At 47.2% G+C, this 22,588-nt stretch overlaps 1 protein-coding gene across 6 annotated transcripts in view; it reads right to left on the bottom strand.

Annotated features, from left to right (window-relative positions):
• TOMM20 (translocase of outer mitochondrial membrane 20) overlaps positions 1-22,588 on the bottom strand; it is a 61,255-nt gene that overhangs the window by 3,994 nt on the left and 34,673 nt on the right. The window contains exons 6-8 of one of the 6 annotated variants that reach the window (XR_014944748.1): positions 16,415-16,587; positions 8,776-14,192; positions 7,479-8,391 (exon numbers count right to left, since the gene is read on the bottom strand). The exons of 2 other annotated variants lie outside the window; for them this stretch is intronic. The gene's annotated coding sequence lies outside the window, so the exon portion shown is untranslated. Of the gene's footprint in view, positions 1-7,478; positions 8,392-8,775; positions 14,193-16,414; positions 16,588-22,588 lie in introns of those variants that run through there. 3 more of the 6 variants (XR_014944749.1, XM_085543405.1, XM_085543404.1) reach the window with 3 other exon arrangements.

Genomic DNA, 22,588 nt, shown 5'->3' with positions numbered 1-22,588 from the left:
TCTCAGGTCAGCTCTCCTAGACTTACTGGAAGCTGTCGACAAACTGGGCTGAATTTGGGTAAGCCGGAGGCTGGGCCTGTGCTCATTCCCAGCCCCAGGCTTATCCGGGAATTCCAGCACTCAGCAGGCAGGAGGCAGCACCCACTGCCTCACACCAGTCTTTTGCAAACACACTCGGGATATTTTGTATGTTTTGTTAAGCAGGAAGAACCACATTAACTGCGTGATCAGCTCTGCTCTTTTGTCCGTTTTACATTGCAGTCCCATTGGTCTATGTTTAAAGACAGAGAAGAATTCTTGATATTTAAAACTTTCTTTAATGTTTTCTCATGCCAGATCTGTCAGGCATCTCTGCAGCTACAGAAGAGGCAGGAAAGCAGGGCTGATTCTGGTGAAGAATTGTTTCTTTCATTTTCTTCCCACCTTAACGTGGCTGATATTGATTTAAAACCTTGTTGGCACTCCGCAGTAAGAAGAATGACAAATCTTTCATCCAGAAAAGTATCAAATAGGTGTAGCTCCAATTTTAAAGCAGCCCCATCAAGTAATTTAGTTCCAAAAGGGATGCTGGCTTTCCTGGCAGGGTGGGATTGGCTGTATCTTATGCAGCAGAGCACAGGATGACAAGTCTCACTGTTTCATTCCATCAGCAACCCCTGTTTCATCCTGTGCTCCAGTGGAAGATGAAAGGCCTCTGTAATGCATCCTAAGCTATTACCATATGGAAAAACCTCGTAGAATGTAAAAAGGATAAGCAAACACAGCCCTACAGAAATACTGGGACACTACAGCATTCATTTCTAAAATCCCAAAGGGATTAAAAGAGCAATTACTCTGCCCTTAATTTACTACAGTAGGGAAGCATTTCACTGCTACACGCTATATGTGGTGATGATGAAGGCTTTTCAGCACACACAGAAAGAACCACACAGGAGAGAATGCCTAAATGCCTTGGTGCCCAAACCTGCGAAAAACCCAGTTCTTAACTGCTCCTGTTTGCTATGCAGGCAGGCAGGATCCGTCTGTACCTTCAATATTGTACAATAACAGTAACCATAAAGATTCAGAACGAGCACAAGGACCGGTGAGACCATTAATAATAGCAATAAATGCTGTTCTGCATGAGGAAAACACTTACCCAAGGAATAAAAAAGTCATTTTAGAATACGTTATGTCCTCTGTGAAATTCCCACCGCATTTGTACAATACTGTGGCAATTATGAAGCAGCTTCCCATCTCAGCAAACACCCCCTGCAATCAGACATTACTCAGGGCATCAGCTCCAATCAGGGCTGCTCCTGCACTGCAATCCCCCCCCTGCCCTCGGTCGCACAGTTCTGCAGCTCATTCCTTCTCTCCCCAGGGTTAAATGCAGCCCTGACCCTGACAACTGCTGGGGTTACTCGTTTGCTGAAGAGCCCCCCAGGCTGCCGGGCTGTACTAGGTTGCTGCAGGATGTTACACAGCTCAGCGCCCATCATGTTGTGCAACGAGAGCCTACCCCCGGCAGGCAACTTAGGACAAAAACAAGCCTGGAAGCTAAAGGAGAGAAGATTAAAGTGAAGCAGCAACATGTTTTTTAATTGTGCTTTAGAATTTCTAATCTAGTTAATGGCCCTTCCAGCCCATCTTGTGTAAAGAAACGAGCATGTGGCATGTACTGAAGGAGGATCAACACTGACACACCAGCAGATGCGCTTATTGGCACAAGAGACTGGATTAGTTTTTGGACTGCGTTTTCTACTCGTTTGCTAGCCAGCAGCAACTTGCTTTTTTGGAGGCAACGGGAGGGATCAAACAATCACTGCAGAGGGATATTAGTTCCCTGGCACTTAATCTTCTTCCATTACAGATTCTTTTCTCCAACAAGAGACAAGGCTGCCGTTCCTTCCCCCTGACTCACTGGCAATCCTTTATCCATCTCTGTTTTGCTGCTTTGGAGATTTTTTTTTTTTTTTGCTGGAGCATGATCAGCTCAGGCTGCCCTATTATTCTCTGTCTCCATATTTCCAACACTTGTTTCTCCTTCATCACTGCACCTCACACTGGAAGCCTGAAGGTTACCACAGTACTCCAAAGTTAAACACACCCAGCCTAACGCCATGCTGTTTGGTGCACCCGCTTGAAGTGTGGGTGCCTCATGTTGCACAGCCATGAGCACGTGTGGTGCCCGGCTGCCTGACAGGGAAGGCAGCTGGTGGCTGACAGTATGCACAGAGCACCAACTCCATTCCCTCTCCTCAGGAGGCCCAACCACTGGTGTCAGCCAGAGCACTGTTGGTGGGAAGGAGATCAGAGAAATTTACTCCAGTCGAATGCTGGGTGGCTGGAGGGGATGAGTTGCAAAACTCCAAGGAGTTTTGCTGGCTACTGGAGCTCATGTCTCAACAAACAGTATTTGAGGTGCTCCTGGCTCACAGAGTCCCATACCCAAATGTCATCCCATGGTTTTGGTTGGCTCACCTAGGAGGTGGGGACCCTCTACTCAAAACTGCAAGCATGAATGGCAGCAAAAGGCTCCATAATCCTTTCTGCAACCAGAGCAGTGAGGCACCAGCCCTCCAGAGCCAAACCCCCAGTTCAGCTCCCATCACCAAGGCAGCGGTGCAATAGGGGTGCTGGAGAGCACACATCCAATTCATGACTGCCAATAACAGTGTCTCCCTCTGAAGCTCAGAGATGTTTTCTTGTGCCAGCCATAGCTAGCTATCTGCCCAGTAACCTGCAGGATTTGCAGCATAGCACAGGGAGCAGTAGGCTTCAGACTCCTGGTGACTCATTGTGTTCACCTTAAGCTGCTCTTGCATTTACACAAGGGGCAGCTACGCATTTTGAGGGTGCAAAATGATGTGGACTGGAAAGCCCCAAAAAGCCGATTCCTTCCTCACCTGGGATGCCACTCTCTAGAAATACAGTAATATTCCCTCCCCGACATACACAAGTCCATCAGGAGGAGAGGATACGCTGGACAGTAAAATACTGTAACTGTCTGTTAATGCCATTTGGGATGCTGTTGAAAGAATTTTGGAACAACCATGAGACTTTTTGGATGCTCAAACACTGAATGAGTCAAAAAATCATCTGTGTCCTACAGAGAAACATTTTAGAAAACAAAGCAATTGGCTTCGAGCAACATGATGTAACCTTGGTTTTTCCTCCCCTTATTGTAAGTACATCTCTGGGTGTTTGCTTTTAAAGCTGTATCCATTTATAATGTGCCTTTATATTTATTTAGAGATATGTAAAACAAGGAGCTCTTATCCGTAGCCCCAGGCAACCCAACAATTTTAATATATAAACAGCTATATAAATGAACCTCATAATTGTCCAACAAAAGCTTCAGCAACAAAGAACCCCATCTGCGCACCATCTCTTCTCAGGATGCTAAAAATTCAGCAGCCAAGAGGAATAAATAAGCTTTCCAAGGGAACCAGCTCAGGTTATTGCAGATCAAATGGAGGAATAAGGTGTTGGTCTTCTCTTAACTTAAAAAAAAAGCAAAAAACCACACCCGCAAGTGGAAAAACACGGGCCAGATTTTCAAGCAAGCTCAGCACGTTGCCTGCTTAAATTACACTCACATGCAAGCGCATGCAAATGTGCCATTCCTCTGGTCATCTGCCTGAACTGCATCCACGTTTTCCTCAAATGCTTCCTTTGAGCACAACATGACACGCAAGAGCAGCCTCCCCAGCCACTCAGAAATCAGAGCATGGGCGCACTGTGGGAGCAGAGGAAACACCTGCATTCCTCTGCAGCAAAAACACAGCCGAAATAATGATGAGTCTGACAAAAGCCTGACTGAGCACAAAGGGGAGGGTGCTGGGACTGCAGAGTTGAGGAGCTCCGCTAGCTCCTTGGCAGGGGGTATTATCACCCCCTTATGCTTTTGCATGCATTATAGGTGGGGGACAAAAGACAGGTAAAAATAAGCAACCATTTTAAGCTTGTGCTGCAGGTAGGCACTAACTACCACTGCTTGTGCTCAGCCCCATGCAGGGCTGCTGCACTCAGCTTCACTGTGTTGCAGAATGGTGGGAGGTGCAGCAAGGGGTGGCATAACGTCTTTCTTTCATAGACAGTAAATGTGCCCCTGTGTGTGGCCATGCACTGCCTCAGGATGAGCTCTGCTCTTCCTTCTGCTGTCCTCTGACAGGACAGGGCTGGGGGTTCCTTTTTTCCCAGGGAGATGCCACTAGTGCTCTGGCCAAGCATCACGGCCCTACATCCAGGAGAGCAGAGATCAGCGGGGAGGCCCTTCCTCCATCTGAGAGCCTGTTTTCCTGTCTGGAGTTATAACAAAGCGCCACAAGAGAGAAGGGGTGGAAAATCCTCGTAAGCTTAGTCCAGACATCATGTTTTAATCCCCCTCCCTCCACCTACGTGATGCCAAAAGGAAAATATAGCAAACTCAGAAGGGTCCTTCCTGGTGCAAAACCCCACTCCTCCCCTCCAGCCATCCCTCTGAGAGGAAAAGCCCATGAAGGTCTCCTTGGGGTGAGGGGAGAATGGCTACTTTGCCTCTCCAGCTCTCCCAGCACTCAGAGGAGCAGAGGCCCATGCTTTCCATGCAGACAAATCCCCACTCTGAACAGCATCGCAGTGCCTTGAGCTCATCCCTGAGCACAATCCTTCGAGTCTGAACAACTCTGCTGGCTCCTGCCTTGGGCAAGGTTTCAGTTTCCCTGTGGCTTGATGACGTGATTTGGGCAGGATTTATGAGGCTTACAAAAAAGCACAATTAATTCTAATGGGCAATGGAGCAGATTTTTTTTCCCTTGCTCTCTTTTCATTGCTGGCTTCTAGGACCAAAGCAATGAGTTGGCAAAAGCTTGCCATGTTGGCTGAAACCTGAATTTTTAGCCAAAAAGCTTTGCTCCAAGTCTAGTTAAATTAATTTCCTAATGTTTCTAAAATGTTTTCTTTTCTGTAAGATGACTGAGGAGCCATTGACACTGCAGTTGAGTAGCATTCAAAATGCAGCACTCCAGATCTTGTTGATCAACCCCATCTCCGCCAGATCTCCACAGCAGCTGCATCCGTGAGGAAGAAGCAAAGGCTATGCCCCAGGAGGTGAGGAGAGGTGATGGCAAGACTGAAATGTGCCCTCTAGCACAGTGGGAATCGGACACATGCAGGTACCTGCCCTGTGCTCAGGGAGGGAGGGGACAAAACAAAACCCAAGGCAAAGGAGCAAAACCTTCACTTGAAACCAAGTACCCAAGGAAGGCAAAACCTCAGTCTCAGCTCTGCACCTCCCCATGTCCAGTCACCAATAACTCACTGTTCTGGATCTGTTTTATCTGTGCCACCCCAGGTAAGACAGGCTGTTGTTTGCTAGGTAAATCCAGCTGTCAGCAGGGATCACGCTGCGCTCTGCCACACACGTGCGCATCCCCCTTACTTGTGCCCACATTTATCCCATGGAAACTTTAACTCATCTTATTTCAAAACAAAGATCGGACAGAAAGCACATGGCTCGGTTTTACCTGCAGGGCTGCAGATCAGCAAATTCTATGTGACAGGGCTGATCCCCTCACAAAGGCGTGCTTTGCCCATGCTCACCCTGTGAGGAGGGTGGCAGCCCACATGGGTTAGTTACTTATTTCTTGATACACTTCTGAAAAAGAGAGTGAGAAGAAAAACAAAACAAAACCAACCACACTCACACACACACAAACACACACAAAAGCTCTTCAGACTAGCACAAGAGGAAATGAAAAGGGAAACTTTGAGATTTCTCATCCCTGCAAAAAGCCCCAAGGCTGGTTGCAGCACTTTGTCATCACAACTGCTTGGCTTGCGGTCAGCAGCACTGCCATCCCGTCAGGCCTTGCACGGCCCAATCATTATATCAATAAGGAAGTACAATCACTTAACCACAAAGCCAGTTTCTTTTCTAAGCCCTCGTGTTGCCTCAGAAGGCTTTCAAATAAGATGCTTTCCTGTTTTTGAAACCTGGGCATCTGTATGGTTTGCAGGTTACTCAAACAACCTTATCACTTAAAGCAACCCTGGCATGGATTTCAAAACTGCTCACTCCGGCGCTCCCTTCCCCTCTCCACTCCACACATATCTGTTTACTCACAGGGATCCTTATTTACAGTATCTTCTTGCCAACTGCTGACAGAGAAGAAAAAGGCCCTGGTTACACATTAAGCTTTATCGTTGGGGTGTTTGTGCCAGACTGCGTCCAAGCACAGCTTGCTGACCGGCCTCACCTTTGGGCGCGCCACAGGAAGGTGCCCACTGTACCCCATTTGCAGTGGCAGGGCTCCTCACCCTCACCTGGGCCCTATGGGCTGCCCAGAGAAAATGCAGCTTCATTTGCAGACAGGATGGTGAGCTCCTTGCAACTCCATTATAGGATAAATCACCAGGAGAGAGCTGCTGCTGAGTGCATGGCACAGAGGGCTGCCCATAGGAAAAATCCTGACCTAGAGCTTACACAGCATGCAAGTCAAAACCAATTCATCCGCTGGAAAGGGGGAAATGAAGAAGACTGTGATACAAGAACAAGCTGTGCAGAAGATCTGGAAAATCCAGAAATTAGCTTCAAGATGACTGTTTTGCACAGCAGCTTTAGAAAGATCTGCCAAACGTAACTGTTTCATTTGACAGTCATCTTCTGGCTTAACTTCTGAGCTGGCTGGTGGCCATTACGTATTGCACAATAAATGCCTGCAAAATTAATCATAAACTCCCTGCTTGGAACTCCCAGTGCTGCTCTCCTGAAAGGTACCTCCAGGCTTGTGGCTGCACTGCCAGCAGCTCCCCAGCCATGCTCAATAATGGCTCAGCCAGCAAGGACAAACCTTCACAAAAACAGACCGTGAACTTTACTCTTCCCCTCCTGTTCCTGCAATCTGCTGGCTGGGATGCTCACCTTTGCTTACACATCATGACATCCACATGATAGCAGAGCACATCAGCGTTTATCAGAACCTCACGCTCTGCAGCCTTTCTTGTCACCATTAGCAATGAGGTAAAGAAAGTCAAACGTTCAAGGCTGAGGAAGGACCGAGAGTACCCTCATGGTTAGATATGCTGACTTTTGCTCTATCATGTGTACAAACACGGGTGGCAAAACGTTCCCATGCTGCACTACTGCCTGAGTGCAATGCTCTCCCCACATTGCTGGCCAGAGGGCTCTGGCTGCAGCAGCCTCAGACCTGCAGGAGCCTCCACATAGGAGCTTCCAGATCCAGGGTGCCAGCTCTCGCTGTGCCTCTAATTGAATTGCTCATTTGGAAAAAAAAAATGGTGAATTGCATTCCTGCTATTTTAATTAGTTCCTCTTATTTTGCACTCCTTGCCAAAGGACTAAATTGAATTGATCACACAAACACCCCAATAAAATAACAAAGACACCAAGGAGGGTTTTTAAACATCTCCAGAAGAGGGAAAAAATGCCTTCTCCTAACATCCCCCAAACTCATTTAATAGCAAAATGCAAAGGAATAAAATAAGGGTGATTAAAACCAGAGATAGCAAGCAGCGTACATTTTATTGCTATGTTTTCGCTTCTTACTTCTTTTTAACAAGGACAAAAATTAACTTGTGCAACCTCAGCCAGGAAGTGAGCGGATCTTTGAACTCTGCCATCTGGCTGGTGGGACGTGTGTATACACCGCCCCGGGTTACAGGTTAATCCTGCAAGTTCTGGTTATTTGTGGAGGCAGCCGGCCTCTCGCAAGCTTTTTAAGTCGTTGTCACAGAGATTGCAGCTGAGCAAAAGACGACAACAACAGTTCTGGCTAGTCCAAAATTATCCTCTTCATTACAAGAGAAGTTGTTGCAACACACACTGGCGACCCAACCGCATGCTGCAAGCCAGTGCAGCCCAGCAGGCCGAGCTGCTGCTGGGAGCCAGGCTGGAGCATGCCCAGCAGCTGGGAGCCCCACGTGATGACATCCAGCTCCATCTGGTGCTGCGCTCCAGCCCCCCCGGGCACTTTTCCATCCAGCCTTGCAAGCAGCTGGATCAATTTACTCTAGCCTACGGTGCACTGCACAGGCACAGACTGAAATTATTACTCATGGAAATCCCCTCTGCTTCAGAGCTTTGAACGAGGCATCAGGTAGCTTTCAAGCTCCCGACAATTAGTAGCCTTTGGTTGAGGGAGAGCGGCGCAAAGATGCTGGAAGCTATGGGTTTCAAAACAGCTTGCTTAGCTTCTAGTAAATTAAAGGGAGTGGGCGGTTGAGGCACACAGTAATATTATCCAACAGAGTGTGGTCTTCATTGACGTCACCGGACGTTTTTTTCTCTCCTTGTCTCTGCCTGCCTGCAAGAGGCATGGGGAGGTTAGCTTGGTGACGGCAGCGTGCCTCACACTGCCCAGAGCCGCCGGCTTTCCATCAACAAGGCTGGGCGCAGATGCTGCCATACTGCAAATAGCAAAGAGAAAATATATGCAAGTCATTTCAGAGGAGGAAAAAGTCTGCTGGAAACAGAAATCTTGCTGTACGTACTTCTCTTCATGTTGCATGATTAACTGCTCTGACTAAGACAACGCTCTTCCTGTGGCCAAGCACACATCCTCCTCTCAGATTTTGCTTGAAATAGCATATTTGACCATGACCCCTCCCTGCAGCTACTGTGCTCATCCCAGCGTAGTGCTGTGGTGTCTGTGACTGCGTTTTCTCAGTGTCACAGATCTTGTTATTTTCTCTGAGCCCCCGTACTGCAGGCTGCATTCATTGTATGAAAGCTGCCGGCTTTGCACCGAACTATGCCAAGAAGTTCAGCAGAAAAAAAATTGTTATGCTTACAGCAATCTTCTGGAAACGTGAACTGTGTGTGAGCGTGTGCAGGGATGTGCCTGCAATGTTTTCATGCAATGCTATTTGTACACTGTATAAAAACTGCCTGGTCAGCAATAAAGAAATGCACAATACTGGAGAAAAGTGTTGCAGGCAAGAAAATGGACTCAACCCGAGGCCCAGAGATACCACATTGCCTACATAATGTGGCAGCACCTACATTTTCTGTGCAAAAACTTTGAAATGTAGAGCCTACTCAGGCCAGAAATTTTTGAGGTTCACAAGAGACAAAAGGGACTTTTTCGCAACAAAAATGTGTACTAAAGCTGCTCTGCCAGATTCTGACTCAACACAGACACATGCATACTTCTCAAAGTGGAAGATTTTTCCAGTAATCTAGTGGACTGAATGAGCTCATCATGACCCACTGAGCAAGTTTTCTTGGTATTCCTTTCAAGCAAGGGAATAGCTTTGGTGTTTGCACTCATTTGACTTTTCCTCTCTTCCAAAAACTCTCGTAAACCACCCTTTCCATCAGGCTTCTAGTGTTAAAAGAGCCGTTTTTTCCCCCTGTGGGGCCACGGGATCTAAGTAAATATCATTGGGTCATTAAGAACTGGTTGCATTAATGACACAACAGTGCAGGTACCGCTGCATTTCAGGATCTCCAGGACAAGCAAGGGAAAAAGAGGACCATCTGAGGAAACTGAGGTCCATGATCATACACCACAACTCCACAGAGTAGGACAGTAGGATACCATGGAAACGGAAATGTGTGCAAGTGGAAGAACATGCCCTGTGGCAAATAAATTATATGGTCTCTAACCTTGGCACCTTCTCCTTGTTGTTCCATTTCCTGGTTTACCAATTTCCTTATGGCCATCCATGCAGCTGCGTGGCTGCTCTTCTGAAGGGCTTTTTGCTGCGCTTTCTAAAATTACAAAACTGAAATTTGAGGTTATGCACATTGCTGCAAATGTTGAGAGAAAGGTCTTGAACCAAGTCATGTTTGGCAGGGAAACTACAGTTCCCATGGGGCAACCACCACAGAGCTGGCCTTGCTGCAAACAGCATGCTCCTTGAGCTCCCATCTCCAGAGAACCAGTTGCAGATTTCTGCAGATAAGCATTGCACAACATTGGTCTACTCTGCAGAGAGGCTGCTGAGGTACCCCTGAATGCCTTGTCTTTCAGGATTCATTCTCAGCCTTAACCAGTGCATTTTGAGGACAAAAACCCACAAGGTATTAAGAGCTGCTCATAATTAGAACTCTGCGAGGCAGTGCCTGCAGGTTAATGGGAGCTGTATCTCCAAGCTGCCACTTCTGAGCATTAGCCACCAACTTATGCTCCCTTCTCCCTGCAAACAGAAAGTCCCTGTTGCTTTACACAGTAGGCAAAGAAAATTACCGTAGAGACTTGTGGCATCGAGTAGCACAGTTTAGTGGGCATGATGGTGATGGATTGGTGATTGGACTAGATGATCCTAGGTGGTCTTTTCCAACCTTTATGATTCTATGACTTTGAAAGAAGAAGAGCATTTGTGAATAGGTAACTTCTAAGCAATGCCTTTGCCTAAAAGAAAGCACTCTCCCCTGGTCAGACCTGACAGTACAATCCGGGCTGCAGCCTATTTTCCTTCACCATCTCACTGAGGCAATGGGAGAAAACCCAGCGCCCTGTCTGCATGGCATCAGTGCCCTGGCTGTGTGTGTTCAGAGCTCAGCTGCAGCCATAACGGTCCTGAACATCATTTGCCCAACCCAGGAAGATGAGTTTGAAAGGAAATCCACAGGGGGTTCTCCACTTCCCCCTTTCAGACATGTTTTGAAATATGGTCAAGTCCTGGCTATGCAGATCTGCAGAGCTATCTTTGGCCATGTGAAAGCAGAGCTCAGGCTCAGGTTCTGTGTTCCAAGTCAGAATGAGAAAAATGTCCTGGCTTGCTCTGTTGAGCTGAGGCTGCCAACGTACAGTGGTTTCATGACACAGGACCCAATGGCAGCTGCCAGCTCATTCTGTGCTGGCCCCCCAACAGCCACTGACTACTATAAGCCTGAGCCCCCACCTTGCAGAGTCAGGGACAAGACCATCGTGTAGCAGTGCTTGTCACCCCTGGATAAACATAAGTGGAAATGCTAATTATCCCATGAGCCTGGCCCCTGGAAAACATCCTTTGGGATTGCTTCCGGCAAAGTCCAGTGAGAAGCACGCAATCATGGAGGGCTGCACATGTCAGTTTGTAATCAGACTCTTCTTTAGAGAAATGCCATGGATTCTTATGGCCCTTGCTGTCTTTCTTAGCAGAGCTTTCCAAGATGGTATTTCTGTGCCCAAATAAAGGTCAGGGTTCCTGCTCTGATAAATCAGGACTGGCTAGGTGCAGGTTCAGCTGACAGTGTCATCTGATCCGCGCAGCTGTGCATAAACCCTGAACCAGTTCCCTTCTTGTGTCCCTTTTGGGCCAGGCACGAAGCTTGGGGACATCTGTTAGTTCCTGAATTACAGCGCGTGCAGTAACAGCCGTGCCCCTGCTTTCAGAGCTCATGTTTGTTATTTTCCAGACTTTGCATCATTTACACACACACATCTGGACCGCAGCTTCCGGTCACTGTGCCTACCACATGCAGCTGCTGGAGTGAATGGAGGCAGGGTGAGCATATGGCTGCCCTAACAAAAAAATAAAAATAAAGGAAGGCATTTGCATTATTTCCTCTTTTCTTGTCCTGCTAAATCCTTCCCTTCGAGAAATTATGCAAAGCTCTGCTAAAGTAGTGTTATACCTGCCACAAGTACAGCAGGCATGGCCACTGGAGAGGTCTCAGAGCCACTACACGTACTTGGGTACCTCCACGCTATCCATGTTGCCTTGAAAACTCCATGGTGGTCCACAGGACAGCATGAAGCTTTGCTCCATCAGCCCAGCACACAGCTTGCTCACCCAGAGGAATGCAGCCAGAAGTGCTTTGGTGCTCCTTATGCCCCACAGAAGGCTTCTAGACCCTGCCACAGCCCCAGGAGTCCTACCAGTTCTGCAGAACAGCAGCCTCAGCCCATTACCCATTGCATCTCCCTGCCTCTGGCTCCCTTGCACATCCCTGTGAGAACCTACCGCCCAGCTCAATATCACTGAATCATCACTAGCCATGGCTGCCCATCCCAGAAGGAAACTGCAGGGCCTTGTGCAGGCATGCTGCTGTGCAGTCCCTGGCAAGCTGCACTGCTTTGGCCAGAGAAATCTGCCCCCTCCATTGCAGCACATTCCTCATAAGCCACGTGGGTCAGCTTGAAAGAACCAGTGAAAAGTCCCAGAAACTCGGAAATTATAAAGACACCATTAAAAACAAAACAAAATCCTTAGAGCATGTCAGCACCTCTCTCAGCCATACATAAATTGAATCCATATTTCACAAGTTTTGAAGAGCAGGAACGTAAGCTTTGTAAATCAGCAAATCAGGCCCTGAAGACATCCAAAACTTATGATCAAATGCTTCTGAGTATTTAAGATCCAGATGAGATCACTCTCCAAAGGGCTCCTTCGTTTAAGTCAATGAAAAGGCAGGAACTTCTACTGCAGAACAACAGGGGCTTTGGAAGTCTGTGCAAAGAAATTCAACACAAAACAGAGACACCTACAAATAGTCTCCACAGGACAAGGAAGAATGAAAACAGCCTCTATTTTCTGTACTTGGTGCTTAAGACAACCCATCTGATCCACATATGAAAACTCCACAGCCCGTGATGTATGAATTCCAGAAAAAACACCTGTGCATTGGGGTCATGCCCTGTGCCTGTCCTCCAACACTCAGCCCTGAGGCACCCACCGCATTGCGGCCAGAGGCTGCACGCCTGGTGTGGGCATGAGTCTGTCACAAAGCTCTGGGGCTGAGGGCCTGACATCCACACAGCACATAGGGGTTTTCTTTGGGCTAACTGCAGTATGGCGCTACTAACAGTCAGTGTGATCCTGTAGAGCACTTTCCATTTTGTTCTACTGCACAATGCATCTAGTCCAAGCACTCTGAGACCATCCCATGAGGTGACTCAAAGCAGAGTATGTGGGAGCAAGAAAAAGGTTTGCTCTGGAGAGCATCCCCCAGTGAACAGAGCTGAATTTACAGATCAATTTACAAAATCCAAACCAAGCAGAGGTTGCAGAAATTTATGAGACTTGTCCATAAAGAACAGCAAAGATCCAAACACCTCCACCAACCTGGCACTCTCAGCCTGTAGCTGACTCATACACCAAAAGCTGGTGCTCCAACATACACAGTTCTCCAGCTGTGGGCCCATTCATGTTTCCTAAGCTGGTAGGGAGGAAGGATTTGGGATGACATGCTCATACTTTCTCTTGTATCCTAACACAATCTTTGGGGCTTCTCTATATTCCTGGCTTCGTTTCTCTTTCCATCTGGTGCTGTCCTGGGACAGCCCACACCACCAGATACAAAAGGTCTCTTTTCCATTGCACTGCTGTCTGTCTGCTTAAGCCTGTGTGTGGTCAGTGCCCTTAGCAATGCTTTAACAGGGCAGATGCAGTGAGAAACGTGTTGAGCTGAAGCAGGAGAGAAAACAGCGGTCAAGCAAGGGGCATAAATATTTAAGAAAATGCATCAAAGCTATGGAATGAGGATGAAAGGGATTAATGCTTGTTTTCAGAGATGTGCAGAACTTAAATAGTGGTGTCTTTGGCTTTACAGGGAAGAACAAAGACAGGAAGATAAAGGCAAACACTTGTGACAGGGAAGGTGGTGCAAAACCAGGAAAGTGCCAAGCAGGAGTGTTTTGAGTGCCACAAAAACAGCAGGGCCATGCTGAGCAGCCAGATGCCTATGGAGTGTTATTTTTGGACAGCACAACTGACTTAGAGGGAAGTGTGACATTTACTGAGTCACCTCCACCACTTCCTGCAACACCTGGAGCTGACTCTAAAAGCTCTCATTTAGATACTGAGAACTCACTCACTGCTCAGGCTCAAAATAACACAGTTTACTTTCATTTTTTTTTTCTGCAAAGCTCTGCTGAAACCACGATGTGTGATGCAACAGCCTCCGGTGCAGATCCCACCGCCATGTGCCATTCACGGTGAAAGAGTGATTTAATAGTCATCAGTCATCTGTGGCTTCTCCAGGAGATAATCAGAGACGTCTTACTGCGTCCTCCCTGGATCCAGCAACCAGCTGTAAGAATTTCTATTTCAAATCAGCCTGAACTGTGCTGCATTCTGAGCTCAGATCAAGCTTTTCTCCATTTCCTCTGACTGCAGTGAGCTGTGGCCTCCTCCACCCCAAGCACATGCAGCGCTGCTGCAGCATGAGCTGAAGCCATTTTGAAGGACAGCTCTGAACTTCCATCTCCATGAAGAGTTGTTCAGTTCTCCAGAGTCCTGCCTGCCCCTGCTGGAGTTCTCCAAATGTGAGCAACATCCTCAAAGAGATGAAAGAAAAGTCAGTGTGAGTTTATATATATTTGTGGTTTCAGATTTAATATATTCTTACACATTTTCTTACACATATTCTTATGCACCCGAGATTATACATCCATCTTATACATCGATGATAAACAGGGCCTTGGGCAACCTGACCTAGTGCTTGTACTAGTGGCTGGCAACCGTGTCCATGGCAAGGGGTCAAAGCTGGATGATCTTTGTGGTCCCTTTCAACCCAAGCCATTCCATGATTCTAGGACTTCTACTGTCAAATATTCCCCTTGCTAGAGATGTAAAACTCCAGTGAATTCAGAGCGTATGAAACCACTGAGGCTTTAATCCTCCCACTCCTGTTTTCCTATTTAGCCTATTAATGCAAAAAGGACAGATTTTCCACCTTGGTGTTATAGAAACTGCACAACATTTCACATCCAATCCAAAAACATTTGTAGTGCTTCTGTCAAAAGCCAAAGCTGAATAACAACCATTTGGGCCTTACAAAGATATAATCTTTCATTAAGAACAGTTCTCATCGCAGAGGATTCACCACTTATGCCCAAGTGCCTTCATTGTCAGGGCAGCTATTGAAACAACAGCTTGGACAGGACATGACGTGAATGTTTAGTCTGTGTGGAAATTTAAAAAAAAAAAAAAAAAAAAAAAAAAAAAAAAAAAAAGGAAGAAGAAGAAAAAACCAAACACTGAAACACTGAATCCTGGAGCTTTTTTTACTGTGTAGAAATGTCAAAGGTGAGGGAAAACCAGGCTTCCTCTATGCAGAATGTCTCCTTGTGCACCACCCGCCTGTAGATCTAATGTGTGCAGAAGGACTCTGGCTGTAGAGCCAGGTAAGCATCCTGCTAGCTTTCCTGCACCACCAGTGATGGATCTCACATGCCTTTTCCAAGTTCACCCCTTCCTGACCTTGTCTGCCCTGGGTACAGGGTCCTGTCCATGAGGAGCTGCCTAGATCCTGAATGAAGGATATTTTTTCATCCTCTGTTTTTTCACTAGATGGCCTGAGATGCACCTGACGAGCTCTCCATTAAGCCAAGGTGTGGGAAGTTGGCCAGCCAACTAAGAGAAGTGTTCCAGTGGATAGCAGGAATCTTCCCTCAGAAATGAGTGTTTATGTTCTGAGAATGCAAAATTTTACAGAGGCTAAGTGAGGCATGGCCATGGAAACACAGGGAAAGGACACAAACTACTCCTTTCTTATGAAATATGCAATTATCTCATGGGCAGTTCCACTTGAGAGTCAGGCAGGAGTAAATGCCCGGGACTGATGAGAGCTGCAGAACCATGCTGCTCAGCCCATGCACTCTGATCACAACCCCCTGGGACCTGCTGAGGAGTGTCTCTGCAGCATTGCAGTACAATGAGAGATGAGCACACATGGAGTGAAGAGCAAACCCACTGGTGCGGAGACTTTGTAAATGCTCCAGCTGCTCCAGAGCTCTCTGCAGAATCTAAATTTGAGGGGAAACTTCAGTTGTTTTAAATCTCCTGATGCTGGTAAGCCTGGGAATTTCATTCAGCCAGAGCCTTGAAAACCCAGTTTGAGTTGTGAGGCATAACAAGGTGAGGACTGTGGTGCATAATCATACTTCCTTTGTTGTGGGCTTTGCTGGAAGAAGAGGCAAACTGTGCTTATACTGTGAGATGAGGTTGATCACTGGGGAGCTGCAGAGGGAAGAAAGGAGAAAGAGTCTCTCAAGGAGCCTGCAGCTGCACTGCCATCCCTCCCACAGCCCACCACATGCCCCACTGGTTTGCAGAGACCTGAAACGTGAGGGTCTGCAGGGACTTGAAACATGAGGGGCTGCAGGGGCAGGGCTGGGTGCTCCAGATGGAAACCTCCCATGCTGGTAGGGAGCAGGATCCCATGCACTGCAGTGTTCTTCAGAGAACTGCATGAAGTGATAATTTGTAGTGAATCCTTCCTGATTAAAGAGCATAAAGCTCTGCAGTTAATCAAGCTGATTAAACGAATCAAACTTGTTAAGAACAGTTTTATCAAAACATTTACATTTCTGTAGAGCAGAGATTCATGTGTCTTTGCATTGCAAAGTACACAGGTTGCCATGAGAGGACTAGGAAGAGGACAGGGAACATTAACCATGTGAAACACCAAGCCTCCTCCACTGCCTCTCCCAGCATTCATTTAAACAAAGGAACTCCCTAGGCCATTAATTTTGTTACCCTGCAGGGTATCCTTTACCTTCTGGAAACAGAGACCTCACTGCCCACAGTGAGAGGCCTTCCTGACATGTGGGGACTTCATCTCCAGGCCAAACTGCTGGAGAAGGTTCTGGGAGAGGAGAACACTCTTCTGGCCCATGGTGTCCCTTCATAGCATGAATGCAGGTGGAACAGTGGCCTCTCCTCTCAGGTTTGAAAGAACACAAATATTTACATAGCTTCAGTCCCAGCAGAGACAGGTCCAGTAAGGGTCTCAGTTGCCTATCTTCTAAATTTAACCACTCAAACCTCAATTGTAACTCTAGAGACATACACTACTGTGGAGCACCAAAAGTATGGTTCCTCTGTAACATGTTACATCCTTCAGAGCAGGAGTAGCAAGGTCCCATATACCCACACTGCTCCAGGGTGAACCACCAACTCGTCCACCATGAACCTCCTCTAGTGGGGCTGAGCTGGCCATGCTATGCACAGACAGACCAAGCTGTGAGGGCTGGCCACAGGCTGAGCCAGCATCCAGAGGTTTCTGATGGAGAGAGGAAGGCATCTCTCACACCTATTTTAGGATCAGGTGAATAACCTGTGGAGGTAGGTGGCTGCCTCCTGACTGGAGAGCAAGTCATGGTGAAGGGACTTGGGCTGAACACCTCACTTCTAGGCAGCAACAATATGGTGGTGCTCCCATACTCCCAGTGACACAGACACTGGCGGGCAATAAGGTGAGTTCAAAAGCTACAACCACAGCAATGTCCTGCACACTGAGGACTCGAACAGAGAGACTGCAGGAGCCAGACTAAAGCAGCAGTGAGAAAGTGCCTCCTTTTTCTCCCTAGGTGCATGTTCCAAGAGAAGATCTGCAGATTCAGCATCTTACAGCCAGTTCTGCTAAGGCAAAGACAAACTTGGCATGGATGCTCTATCTTCCTTGCCATATGCTCTATTCATTCAAGAGTTGTTTTTCCTGCAGGGGAGGGTGGATTGGCAGGTATGGAGAGATATTCATTAAAATAACTTTGGCTGGTTCTTTGTGCTGGCCACCATCTCCAGTTTGATTTTTAATTCTCTTGCTCAGAACAACCCGGAACAAAGACATTTCTCTGGGAGCATGACAGATACTTGCAGAAGGAGCATCTGAAAGGCCACACTCCCTGTGCAGCAGTCGATGGTGGCATATTTCTAAAGAGAGTGGTAGAAACCAAGAGCCTGATAATAAAAGTCACACACATTATGAAACCAAATATATTGACATTCAGCGCAACAACCTGGGCTTCCTAAAGTACCTTATCTGCTTCTGCGCAAACCACTTGCCTGGTTTTGCAACAACAGGTTTCTTGGAGAGTGCTTGCACTGAATTACCTATTGCATTTTGCACTGCTTGTCAGATAAATGGGATCCTTTTCAATGGAAAGACAGACACTTGATTATTTTAGGTTCAAGGATTCTGGCCAATTTCTTCCCAAAAGTGGCTGGAGTTGAATAGCCAAAGAAAATGTATGCACTTAATGGGGCTTAAATGCTGCAGGGAACTGAACAGAGATGGACAGAAGCCTGAGGGGCAGCAGCAATTTCCAGGACCAGGACTTAATGCTCAGAGAAAGTGCCAGAGTTGCTGATAGCAGCCATTGTGAATGTACTTGCGTGTTCTGCTCTCTAAATGTACGTGTTACTTTCAGTTAAAAAGAAGCTTGCATTCATTGGCAGATTTCTGAGATTGTTCTGCACCAAATGGCTTCCAGGTCTCTCCAAAGGCTCTATCTCATTTTCATTCACCTCTGCAAACAGAGCTTTAAAGGATTCAGATCTCAGAAAGAGAAAACTCAGCATGGCAGCCACAGGAGAACTGCGTGGATCAGATATTTTCTGCAGTTTCGGAGCAGCTCCCAGTCCCCTGCTTAGGGCAATGCAACAGGAGCTGCCTGGAGACCCTGTGCCTCTGCCTTTCCCTGGCTGGGAGGCCAGGTCCTTCTGTCAGCCCTCTGTGTGCACCTCACCACTGTGCTCTGTGCAGCTGTATATGGGAAGGAATTGTTTCCCAGGCTGATGGAATATGAACCTGCAAAGCATTTCTTTTTACAAAAGAATTGTTTTGGATTTAGTAATGAGGAAGGGGAGAATGACTGAGCTGTGGTTTCTTGTTATGACTTTAGTCTCATAAATGATCCTTCTGAGACGGGGGATTGAGAAGGAGAACAGCATCAAAAAAGCTCCCACCTGGAACATGGGCAGTGCAGGGAAAAGTATTTGGAGAAATCTCTGAACAGAGAAAACAACTTGCAGGCACTCGCATGCCAAAGAAGACAATAGCAAACTGGGCAGCATTCAGTAAAGAATAACAACAGAATCACTAAAGATAAATAACTAAATATTACAATTTGGGTGAGTAAATCCCTTAGAGAATAATAAAATCATTGGATGTTGTCAGCTTGAAGGGGAGTGTCCCTGTCATGTAGCATCTGGGTGCCCCTGGGAGCAGAGGTGGGCTCTGTCCACGTGAGGGGATTACCAGGGATCAGCAGTGGGTGCAAGAGGTTCTCCTTCAAGAAGAGCCACTGCACAGGGTCTGGTCTTCTTGAAGTAGCTCCCAGCAATAGCTTAGGATACACGTTTCAAGTTCTTCCCTTTACTTTTCCCAGAGATGTGAGGGAAAGAGAAATCCCACATTTCTCTTCATGCTTTACCATGGCTTGCCAGCACCAATCAGCTACCCAGAGTCACAGAGAAAGGATGCTATGAGCATATGTACATCCTTCATTCTGGAGCCATCCACAGAGCCAGTTTGCCATTCTGCCTGCAGTGAGAGTTTCTTAACGCCTCCATTAATGACTGCTTTCCCTTACTTAGAGCTCTGCCAAAGCTCAGCTTCTCGTGCTGAGAAACTCTGTGCTGGAAATGTGCCTCAGGCAGGCTCTTTTGGTAATTTTAAGCTAAAATAATTCAGCTGTCTCCCAGAATAAGATTAGCAAGATATATGTTAGCTTGTTCTGTTCAAATAGAGAGATTAAGTGCCTCAGTCTTCAGAGACCAGCACTGACACTTAGCCAGGCAACCAGAATCTGCCTTTGTGACTGTCGGAAGCTTTCCTACCTGTGGCCAAGTTCAACCCCTACTGCCATAGCACCAACATCCGCATCTGACACCGTGTGCCAGCAAAATAAAATAGGAGGCATTACTTTCAGCTTCGATCCTGCAGCTAAAAGCAGCCCTATCACAATGGCTATGCAAACAGGAGCTGCACTCAGATGGCAAGGGCAGTTTTAAAGCAAGTATTTCCCAACTGCTGAGTGCCTGACTCTACAGACTTCCCATACTTTCAGCTTGCCTTAGGCTTGTGTTATTTCCTCAATTTGCAGGGAATGAACTGAAACAAAGCTGCAGGAATACCACGATGCATCACCCAGCAGTGGTGGGACTCACCAGCAGCGCTGGCTCTTGTTTTCCCCTGTTAATTCCACAGTGCTTGAAAAGCAGATGAACTGAGTGCTGACAGACCATCAGCTTCTGCTGAGGGAGCAGGCAGGAGTGACTGACAGCCCTTACCAGTGGGTTCCCCAAGTATTTGCTGACAAAAGAGAGCTCCCACATGGCAGAAACCTCCATGACTGTTGCATCTCTTCTCTGCTGAAGGCGTGGTATTCTGAGAGCATCTCCAGCCTCTGCCTCAGCACTGCAGCATCCCTGTCAGTGTGGAAAAACAAATTCAAAGAGCTGCAGCTCCACACCTGCAGCATGAGGCTGCAGCACTTCTCCCAACCTCTCATCAGTGATTCAGCCTCCAGACCTGAACAAATCTCCACTGAGCGGGCGCCTTCAGAGAATCCAGCCGCTGCCTCTCAGAAGTTTCTGTTGAGTGCCTGAGATCTGAGGCTGTTGGTTTTTTTCTAAGGTTTCTTAGCTCAACTTTTTTTTTTTTCCCCTGTGAAGAACAACCAAAGGCACATTCCAGATATTTGCCAAATCTCAGGTCTCTGCTCCAAAGGCAGAAAGTGCTGGAGTTTCTCAACTGATCATTTTTAGAACATGTTTGAATATGAAGGGAGGGAAAAAAATGTTTCTCACATCTCTTTCTTGTAAGCAAGCAAAAACACATTTGCTGAAGCTTCCCAAACACATTCAGCTGAAGACAGATACCCAGAGCAGAACGTGTCAGCTCAGCAGTAAGCTGTTGGGGTTTGCAGGGGCTGTAGGCAAAGAAACATTTGATCTTAAAACAAGAAACAAGAGGCCTTGAAAACAGACAAAGGCACTACAGTCATCGGCCACATGCAATTTAAACAGAGCTTCTGTTGAGCCAGGAGCAGAGGGCATCACAAGGTGCAGTGGATACGCTCTATGCAAGGAAGCCATGTACACGGTTTCATGCAGAAAAAAAAAAAAAAAAAAAAAAAGAAAAAAAAAAAACAACCCCAAAATATCAAGCTTCCTTACTCTTTTCTACTCTCCAACCCCTCTCTGCATTGCTTCTACCATTCTCTCTTTCCATTCTTTCCCTTTCCATCTCACACCTATTTCCCCTCCCTTGGAGCAGGAGCACCACAGCCCCACATACTGATGACGGGTGTGCAAGGCAAGGACTGCAGCAGTGCCTCGCCGAGCCCACCCAGCAGCCTTGTGCCCCTTCCTCCCCTTGAGAGGTTCACACGGTTTGTAGGCAAGCTTCCTGCAGCCTGCCCCCATCAGCTCTCTATTCATAGGCAAACTGCACTCCTCTGTTTGGCTCCCAGAGAAGAATAAGTATAAAAAGCTCTGAAAGTCTTGCTGCTGAGCCAGCAGGAAACTCAAACTGCTCTGAGCATGGGAACCAATAGAACTGCAATGGCTAGCACAACAGGTATTGTTTGGGAGGAAATCCCTACAGCAGGCACAGCTACCCACACACACACACACACATACATACATAACACATAGCACACATTATTTGTCTGTGTATATGCACAGTAAGGGTATGGAAAAGGGGAAGGTTAGGGAAGGGCCAGTGGGTTGAAGCGGGTTGATCAGCAGTATTCAAAGAAGAGTAATAGAACTGCTCAGCCAAGCCAAACAGCTGCTTTACTACCTAAATAACTGAACCGTTCACATCTGCACCATGTGGAACCTCATAGGATCATTAAGGTTGGAAATGACCACTAAGACCATCAAGTCTAACCACTAACCCACCCCCACCATGTCCACTAAGTCCCTCAGTGCCACACCTCCACGTTTTTTGAGCACCTCCAGGGATGGTGACTCCACCGCCTCCCTAGGCAGCCTGTGCCACTGCCTCACCACTCTTTCTGAGAATAAATGTCTCCTAATATCCATCTCTAGGAGCAGCAGCTGTGAAATCCTCAGGTAAGACAGTGCGTGACCTCAAATCTCATGACCATGAGAAGGTGGCTAGAAGAGCAACACGCGCCTCAGAAAGTGAGAAAGTAAGCAGAGTGAAAGGGCCAAACCTAACATCAACATTAAAACATGCAAGTGACAGATCGCCTGGATGGGACTGATTTTTGTTTCCCAAGTGTTCCACACTGAATTGTATTATGAGCACTGCCGTCCAGAGTCCCAGCATTTATGTATGGCCACACCTCTGAATTGCCTGAAAGCTTTCTGCAGCAGGATTTTATCACTTCACAGAAAGGGGTCAGCTGTGAAAGTCAGATCTAGACTGAGACCCAGTATCCTCGAATGGCTCTTTTTGGGAGAGTGAAGGGCCGCTGGTCTGGGGTTGTTCCCTCGCCTGACCCCATTTTAGGATGAGGTGGAGGAGCACCCGTGCATCTGAGGTCAATCCTTGACTTCAGTTAGCCCATTTGGGGGTAGGAAAGCCCAATGCAGTCTCATCTTGGATGAACACCAAAAAGCAGTCTGGGAACCAGGCCGAAATCAGCTGACTCTCTAGAGCGAGTAACACCAGTGGAAAATGTGGGTAAGAGCTTACCTCTGCTCTTTGTAGCTTTCCTGTAATAGGTTTTTGCTCTGTTGCATGGGAGCACTGAGAGCAAGCCCATTTCCACTCCAAGGTGAAGGAATTAAAGTGCAGCACCACACTCCTGCACAGCATTCAGGTCACACTGTGGTCTGCACTTGGCAGTGCTGCCGGCACAGCGCATCAGTCACAGCCTCCCACGTCTCTGCAGGATGAGCACGGAGCAGGCAGTGCCATCAGCAGCACCAGGGAAAAAGCCCTGCATGCTGGCTGATGTTTGTTACCAGA

The sequence above is a fragment of the Coturnix japonica genome, chromosome 3, assembly GCF_054131305.1.
Source record: "Coturnix japonica strain WE chromosome 3, WE-NBRP24, whole genome shotgun sequence".
In the NCBI taxonomy this organism is placed as follows: Eukaryota; Metazoa; Chordata; class Aves; order Galliformes; family Phasianidae; genus Coturnix; species Coturnix japonica.
This window is presented reverse-complemented; position numbering and strand designations above follow the sequence as displayed.